We start from the raw sequence: 8,375 nt of genomic DNA on the forward strand, positions 1-8,375 counted from the left end.
GCTACTCTCTCCGGTGCTCGTGCTCGTGATTCAAAAAGTATCAAAGGCGAGAAAACAGAGCCACTAGCTGAGGACTGCATGATTCCCTGCCAAGTACAGAGTAACGGCGTGGAAGTCTTATTTCCACTTCAGTCTATTTCATGCGTAACTGAATGTTTTATTGGAATGAATCTTTCTCTCAAAGCTGCCCAGAACATACTTTAGCTCGAGCAAATATATGAGGTGAAAAAGGGTAAACGTAATAGTTGCATAATGGGGAACTTGACTGTTTCCTTTGCCTCATTTTCCTAGCTCACTGCAATGTAGAGGCAAAACTGTACTTTTTACTGCTCTAGCATATGATCAGGTTATAAAATATGATGCAACATATTTTTCAAAGCTGTGCCAGGCTTCCGATCCAGTCTTGCCCAACAGAATATAAACATGTTAAAATTATCTCCAACATTATTGGGTCAGTATATAAATTAAGGACTTTTGAGGTCCATGGGATGTGTATATATATATATATATATATATGTGTGTGTGTGTGTGTGTGTGTGTGTGTGTGTGTGTGTGTGTTCATTGTGATCATGTCTTAACAAATTCCATAATTATGGAAACAATCAGTTATTCATATAAATGACTGAATATCACTAAAATGTCAACCAAATTAACCCTTTAACAACAACCACCTTCTAAATGTTTTAACTGTGTTCTTTTTTTAAAAGTTGAGATAATCATGACAGATATTTCTTTTTTGGCAATATATCAAATTTTATATGGAAAATAAAAAATTGTATCTGTGTCCAAGAAATCACTTTCAATTAACCCTTTAAGACCCACCATTGTGCAAGTCCGCCAGGACATAATTTTACATTTTTACATGCTGTAGTGCCATTTTTTTTGGAGTATTTTTATTTGCTTTACATCAAAATAACCCAAATTTTAATAATATGTATTGACTTATGTCTTAACTACTACAAAAAATTGCTTAGAAGTGCAATAAACCTTAAAGAAATGAAAATCATTTTTGTTTTTTTCACATATATTTCAAAATACAGAAATTGCATAGCTGTATCCCTCAAATTTGTAATGTAAAAAAGTTGCACAATATCCTTTGGAAGCACAGGAAATTTATTTGGAGTCTGTACATAATTTGCTTTTTGAGATATGGTCAATTTTGTAACTTTGTAACAAAACTGCAAAATTTGCAAAGAGACAACATCAACATCAAAACAAATTATTTACAATAGTGCAATCAAATTTCTAAGTGTGCCAGATACTTATGAACACACATATTTTATGTACAAAATCATGGTCAGACCATAAAAAATCGCATTTGACAATAAAAGAAAATCGTTTTTACTGAGTTGAATCAGAAACAGTATTTTGATGGTCTCCTGGTCCAAGTACTTGGACAGGTCTGATGGAGAAGGGCTGTCCACATATTCTGACAGAGGTGGCTGGACACCTGGCCTCCTTTTCGGCAGGCAGGAAATGTGGCAGAGAAGGTAAGCTGTCAGGTTCCTTCTCAGTTTTCCAGCCAGCTGTAGGGAGCGCCTCTGGCCCGGAGCGCTCGCTGGTGGAGCGGCTGCTGCAGCGTCTCCTGGCTGGAGGACGGTCTGTCCCTCTACCTCTCGCTGGGGTACCAGGACAGCAGGAGACCTCCATTCTCTCCTCTTCCTCCTCCTCCTCCTTCCCAACATTGTAAATGCTGCACACAGAAAAAGTTACGTGGTACGTTAGCTGTGCGCAGCACATGACTTGTAAAAATGATGCGTATTTTGCGCGGAATGCTTTCGGCGGCGTTCCATGTATATTATACTTTATTTACTTTTCTCCAACTCAAAACAAACAACTTCTCATGGATACAGACTTACATGTCACTGGAATGATCAATTCCTTCGATAAGATCGGCTTCATCCGCGCTGGTGGCAGAATCCGGGCCAGACGAGTGGCTGGACTCTTCATCCAATGCTGTAGTTTGCTGGAGAGCTTCGTGCCAGATGTAAAATAGTTTGGCGCGACCAGGTTTTCACGGCTCCTCAATGTGTGGAAGTGTGTCAAAGGTGTGTGTGGTGGGTCCGTGTACGGATCTGGTAATTGGATTTTCCGTTCTGCAACGGGTATTGAAAAACAAAAAACGAGTGGTTATTTGATTTTCGTTTTAAAATACAAAAATTAAAAATGGCGTTTTTCCTTTTCATGATCAAAAAGGATATACGACTTTTTTTTTAAATGCTTTGATTTTCGTTTTATATTTAGAATAACAAAAAAGTAAAATCAGTAAGAGACGGAAACGAAAAAATGTCCGTTTTTTCATTTTCTAAGACCGGAAGTGGTCATCAGCAAGTGTGGAGCCAAACGACAACAAGATTCTCAGAGGGCGGAGCCAGAGAGCAGTGATTGGTCAGACCATAGATTCATATAGAAGACAGCGCGCTAGCGTATCTAGTCTATGTATATCTATGGTCGGCACGTCTGGTAGCATCTCTGGCTGCTGTTGATCTTGTTTTTGGAGTAAAACACGGTAAGAAGATAAATACTTCTAACCAGTAGCGTTGTTTTGTTGTACGTTAAGTCAGCGACTTGTGAACAGTTGTGTTTTGTCGTGTTTGAGCAGTTGGTCCGGACACGTTAGCTAGCTAAGCGGCTAAGTTAGCTAGCGGGCTAATTAACACAGGTGGCTAACTTACCGCTGAACACCTGTGTTAGTTGCTGACACAGCTGTCGGTCATTATTAGAATGAAATTCTCAACCTGTATTTCTCTGCTGTGTATTTTAGCTTTAAAAAAAGTTATTTTACTTTAAGGTTAACTGAACCCCGTTCAGCTGCACTGAAGTTTAACATTCAGCTGGTTTGAATTAAATCACGCTAAACTTATTCTGCAACATTACCTCTCTGAATCTCCATAATTTCATTAAATTCCTTCTCTCTTCCACTGCTCAAGTTCAATCCAGTATATAAAATGACATTAATAGTGAATAAACTAACAACCAGCCATTGTATTTATTTATTATTGCATGTATTTGTAGTAAAACATGAGTTGAAACATCCTACTTTTGGATCTAGAACTGCACAAGCTGTTCATTTTCAGTCACCTGATGAGTTAAACTCCCCTTTTTATGTGAGGTTGAAGCAGAAAGTCTGAGTTAACAAAGAAAGTTCTTTGTAATTTGCGATACCTGTTATCTCTGACTGAGGCTTTAGTTTTTGTTGAACTGATTTACACGTAGAAACTTTGTTCAGGAAGATTTCTCAGTAGCTCAGAGGACAGGCTGCTTTTTACACAACCTTGTAAGAGAATGTCTGTCAATGCTTTCAGCAGAATTTAGAAACACAACACTTCCTAAACAGATATTTTGAGGCTGTGAGGTTGAACGTTTGAGAGTATATCAGTGTGTTTGTTTGTGGTCTTTCTGTTTCTAGGTGGAAGCTGAATTAGTGAGGATGACTCCTGCTCCTGTCATCTCTAAGCTCCTCACACATCTTTACCTGCACATGAGGAAAATCACTCCTGTAGAATGCAGGTATGTTTGTCATTATTATAAAAAGATGTTGCCTGGTGACCTGTCAGAAACCCATTATACAGAGTCAGCCAAAATAATGTTTACACACATCAGGAAAAGAAAAACTTGCATAAATATTTCAATACCAAATTTATTCAGACATCACGAGATTAATAAAAGTTATCTTTGGCCTCTACAATTACAAGAGGTGCTCAAAGTGGTGGCCACTGACTTCCAGACATTTCTGTTGTGTTGTAGACGTCACTTGTTGATGCTCCATTCATGAGGGTAGCGCCATCTGTTGGGAAAACATCGTACAACAGGACACAGAGTTATCGTGATTTGATCAAACTTAGAAAGAGGAATCTATATGTGTAGAAGTACTTGTACAAATGAAATATTTATAAAAGTTTTTCTTTTCCTGATGTGTGTACATTATTTTGGCTGACTCTGAACTTAATGAGAAAAAAACTGTCATTTAATTGTTGCTCTTAAAGCTTCTTTAGTGAAAACCAGCTGGTGTTCTGCTTTGAAACAAACTGCTGTTGAGGTCTGTGTTTTTTGGTTTAACCCCAAAGTTTCTGAATGAACTGATAGTTGGTTTTTTTCCTGATCAATGTGGACATCATAATTGATGGTAACATTTACTGATCATATAATCAACATGACAATATAACAGTAGAACATTCTGACCACCTGACTAATGCTGCGTTGGTCCCTTTATGCTGCTAAAACTCCTCTGACCCAGTGGTTCATCAGAACCTCTGGGGATGTCCTGTGGATCCTGTGGATCCTGTGGGTTGCAGGGTGGGTCCTACCTAGACCAGGCTGATCCTGGACCATCCCACAGATGCTCAATGAGATCTAGATGTGGGGAGTGTGGAACCCAGGTGAACAGCTTAGCTCTGTCGTGTTCCTCTGACCACTCCTGTAGTAGCAGTTTTAGTTTGTCCTGCTGAGGGAGGCAGCTGGCATCAAAGACTGCTGTTGCCATGGAGACTAGGGGGTTGTTTGTCCTGCAGTGTTTAGGTGGTGGTATATGTCAAACATCCACATGAACGTCAAGGTTTCCCAGCAGAACGTTGCATTAGAACAAGATGATGGATGTTGTTCTCTTCAGTTGTCAGTGGTTAGAATGTTGTGGCTGATCAGTGGATCTGTCTGCCTTTACTCTGACATCCAGAGTTATACAAAAGTGTAGTATGTGTGCAGTGCAGAACAGATTTACTTTATTGTATGCATTATTATTATTTTTTTTAAAGGGAGAGCATTTTTTTTATCCACCTGAAGAAGACCTAGTCTTTCCCTTCAAAGGATAGTTAATAATTACTACAGCTTCCATAGTGGCCCCATCAGAGAAAATCATATCCACATACAGATTTTTACTAATTCCAGGGCTGGTTCAGTAAAGATTATAATAATAAGTACATCAGATAATTCTTGGTCGCAGTTGGAATTTTGCAGCCTGAGAGATGGTTGAGAAGGTTTGCAGTTCTTGTTTAAGCAAAATGTTATAATAGAAGATCTTTATTGTCATTGTACATGAAATTATCTGCAAACCAGCAAAGTGCATCAGTCTGAGGTATCTAAAAATAGATAAGTAAAGAAAAATGCTTCTAAAGCCAATAATAAACAGAATATTTTGAGGGAATATTCTAAAAAGGACAGAAAAGCTCCATTCTCACTCCTCTCAGGATAAACTGTCATTAAAACTGACTTTAAATTTAGCTTCAACACGAGATCAAAACATTTACTTTCATTACTGATGTCAAGTTTTAATAAAGTTCATGCTACTTTTATAAAATGATGAAAGTGAATAAATTGTATTTCTGTGTTTGATTTCTGTCTTTTCTCCTGTCATCCAGATGTTCAGAGGGAGATGATGCCACATCTGGTCCAGCTGATGGAAGGTCTTGAAGTTCTCTGACTGGCCTCAACTGAAGATGGTCGTCTCACTGGATTTAAGGTTCAGATGCTCAGTAACAAACTCCACCAATGTACCAACAGGGAAGCTTTAGGTTTATTAAATGTTGCTATGAAGGTTTCGCTGTTTTTCTTTGTGAATGCAATGTGCTCCAACTGAAACTTGAATTAGAACTTAGAAGTAAATCCTTCCATCTGAAAAGATCTAGTTGCATTAATAACCTCATAACATTCACATTTTTATTCCAGTTTTGGTTGGAAATAGAATCTCTGTATTGATTCAGGTAAAAACTGAACTTCACAGCATGTTGAAGCAAAACAACCAGATGAAAACTGTGATGGTGTTGGATTGTCAGACCATAATGTTGCAGCTCAAAGCAGCTTTTCTATCTCAGTTCATTCTGACATTCAGCTATGAATCAACACAGCAGATGGTGATCCATGCTGTGGAAGTCTCACATCTCCTGATTTAATGGAGCTGCTTTGTACTTTTTACACTGTTTATTCACCAACACTTTATTTAATAAAAGTCCCATCTAGTTTTTATGAGGAATGTGATGTTTTAATTTCTCTGTGAATAACTGCAGTCTAATGTAACAGCTGGAGTTGTAACATCTGTCCTGATATTGATCATGAAGTATTGATCAGAATACTTATGGTCAGCAGTCATCCCTGAAGTTTTACATTAAAATCTTTACTTGTGTTGTGAACTTTGGTAAGAATCAGAAACTTTAGTGTTGCCATGGATACATGAGTGTTAAATTCTGTCCATGTTTCCATTTTGGGAAATGCAGTCCAGTTCCAGAATGTGGAGGAATTTAGTCTCACAATCACAGACAACAAATATTATCTGAAAGTCGGGTTATTGTTGTTTATCAGCACAATACAAAAAGATTAATGTTAGAAATATTCCAGTTAAGACTCTAGAATATCATGATTTATGTAAATTTACCTCAATAATATGAATGTTCAGGTTAAGATTGTGCAGTGATATTTATTATGTAAGTTTAGCTGATTAAAGTTTATGACTCTGCACTAAAATATTATTTAAATTGACATCATTATTATAATATTTAGGGTCAGACCCTACAGTATTGAGATTAAGAAATCAAATATTCTATAAAATGTAAATACACTGAACTCATTTGGATATATTTAAGTGAGACTCTACAATATTATTTGACACAAATCTATCTAAATCAAAATTTTAATAATTTTCACGCCAAACATTTACTGGACTGATTTAAATATTAAAATCACTCCTTTCTAATCCTCTGCTGTACGTTCAAACCTGAGGCCTTAAATAGAAACACACAAGTATCTGATTGAAGGAACTTCTGCAGAGTCCTGGTTCCAGAACATGATGATAGAATTATAGACAAACTTTAACAAAAGCTGCCTGAGAGTTTACAGGTTTTTATGTTGGATTTCTTCAGTAATTTAATGAGAGTTATCAGCAAAAATCAAGTGTTCATTTGATGAACTTCATTTCCTAAAACATCCAGAATTGGAGCTCATATCTTTGGCAGCTGTAAAGTTTCTGCTCCTTCAAAGTTCACAACACAATGAATGAATTCCTAAAACACTCTCAATGCTGGAGAGCGTTTGTGATGCTGAAGCAGTGATCAGTTTTTCTGTTTCTTCTCTGGAGATGCACAATGAGGGACGTCTGCAGAGACTGAGAAAGAGTCTCACCACATCCTGACATGAGAAAAAGACTTTATTGAAGACTACAATGAGAAAAACTATCAGACAGCAGACGGCTGCATTCAAGGTGAGCTCTGAACATTTGATCTGGAACAGGAATTCAATAACGGCAGCATGAGCTTCATTTCAGTCTGTAGCTGCTGAATTCATGGATGAATCATCTGGCACTAGAGAGGAAGACCATCAAACATCCACGTCAGCTGATGGAGGTCCAAGAGTCTCACCAAACAACCAACCTACAGAGTGAAGACCTCAAATCTGATTGGACGGCCTCCTATTCAGCCACATGTGTGAACAAATGCCTCTAAGCTGATTTGTTTTCTAAAATAAATCTAGTTTGAGTCCTAATCTATGCCTGTGTGTTTGCTTCTTTACACTGCTGTTAACAGTTTAGGCTGTTAGATTGTTCCAGATAAGACAAGTACAAGATTCTTCAGAGCCGTTCTACCACGAGCCTGACAGGAAGAACTCCAACAGCTACTGAATGTTCCTGTGGTCCCCTCAAGGCTACAGGAGGAGCCCTACGAGGACGAGCCGGGTCCACCTGATGGCTGGCCAGTCGCTGCGGTTCAAAGCCAACACCGACTACGTGGACTTCTACTGGACCACACTGGAGGCCTTCAAACCGGACCAACAAGTTCAGCGACTCCCCGACTCGTGGGTCTGAGGACGCCGCCGAGCCTCGGTCCAGCCGGCCTCCTGTCTGTGGGTGTTTGAGTGCTGAGAGGTTTGTGGATGCATGTGAACGTGTCTGTGTTGAAACAGCAGCTTTGGACTCAGTAACGCTGGGAAAAACCAAGAGCTCCTTTATTTGTGACTTCCACTAAAAAAACTGATGAAAATAAGTTTGCCAGGGTTCTGACTGATAACAGATTATTAAATAATGAAAATAATCGTTTAAATATTCCTTTAAACAATCCTTTTAGGTCTACATTTCCTTTACACTGACTTCTTGGTATATGTACAAGTATTTTGGGTGGAATATACCATTAAGCCTGATGTTCAAGGGTTCTTCTGGGAATATACCATTAAACCAACCTTTTAGGTAAATGTTCCAGGATGTTGAGTAGAATATACCATCAGATAAACCTTTTAGGTCTACATTGGAAGATTTTAGAGTAGAATATTACTCCAAACCATCCTTTAGGTCTACATTTAAGGTGGAATACTCCTTTACACCAAGATTTTTTGGTCTACATTGAAGGAGTTTAGGTGGAATATTCCTTTGAAAGAACTTTTTAAGTTTATATTAAAGG

General features: G+C 38.2%; 1 long non-coding RNA gene across 1 annotated transcript; it reads left to right on the top strand.

Annotated features, from left to right (window-relative positions):
• Positions 1 to 2,388: 2,388 nt before the first annotated feature.
• LOC129350906 (uncharacterized) lies at positions 2,389 to 7,467 on the top strand. Its single transcript, XR_008604484.1, has 3 exons — positions 2,389 to 2,509; positions 3,410 to 3,510; positions 5,355 to 7,467. It is a non-coding gene; the product is annotated as an uncharacterized LOC129350906 (long non-coding RNA).
• Positions 7,468 to 8,375: the final 908 nt, after the last annotated feature.

Source organism: Amphiprion ocellaris, chromosome 17 (genome assembly GCF_022539595.1).
Source record: "Amphiprion ocellaris isolate individual 3 ecotype Okinawa chromosome 17, ASM2253959v1, whole genome shotgun sequence".
NCBI lineage: Eukaryota > Metazoa > Chordata > Actinopteri > Pomacentridae > Amphiprion > Amphiprion ocellaris.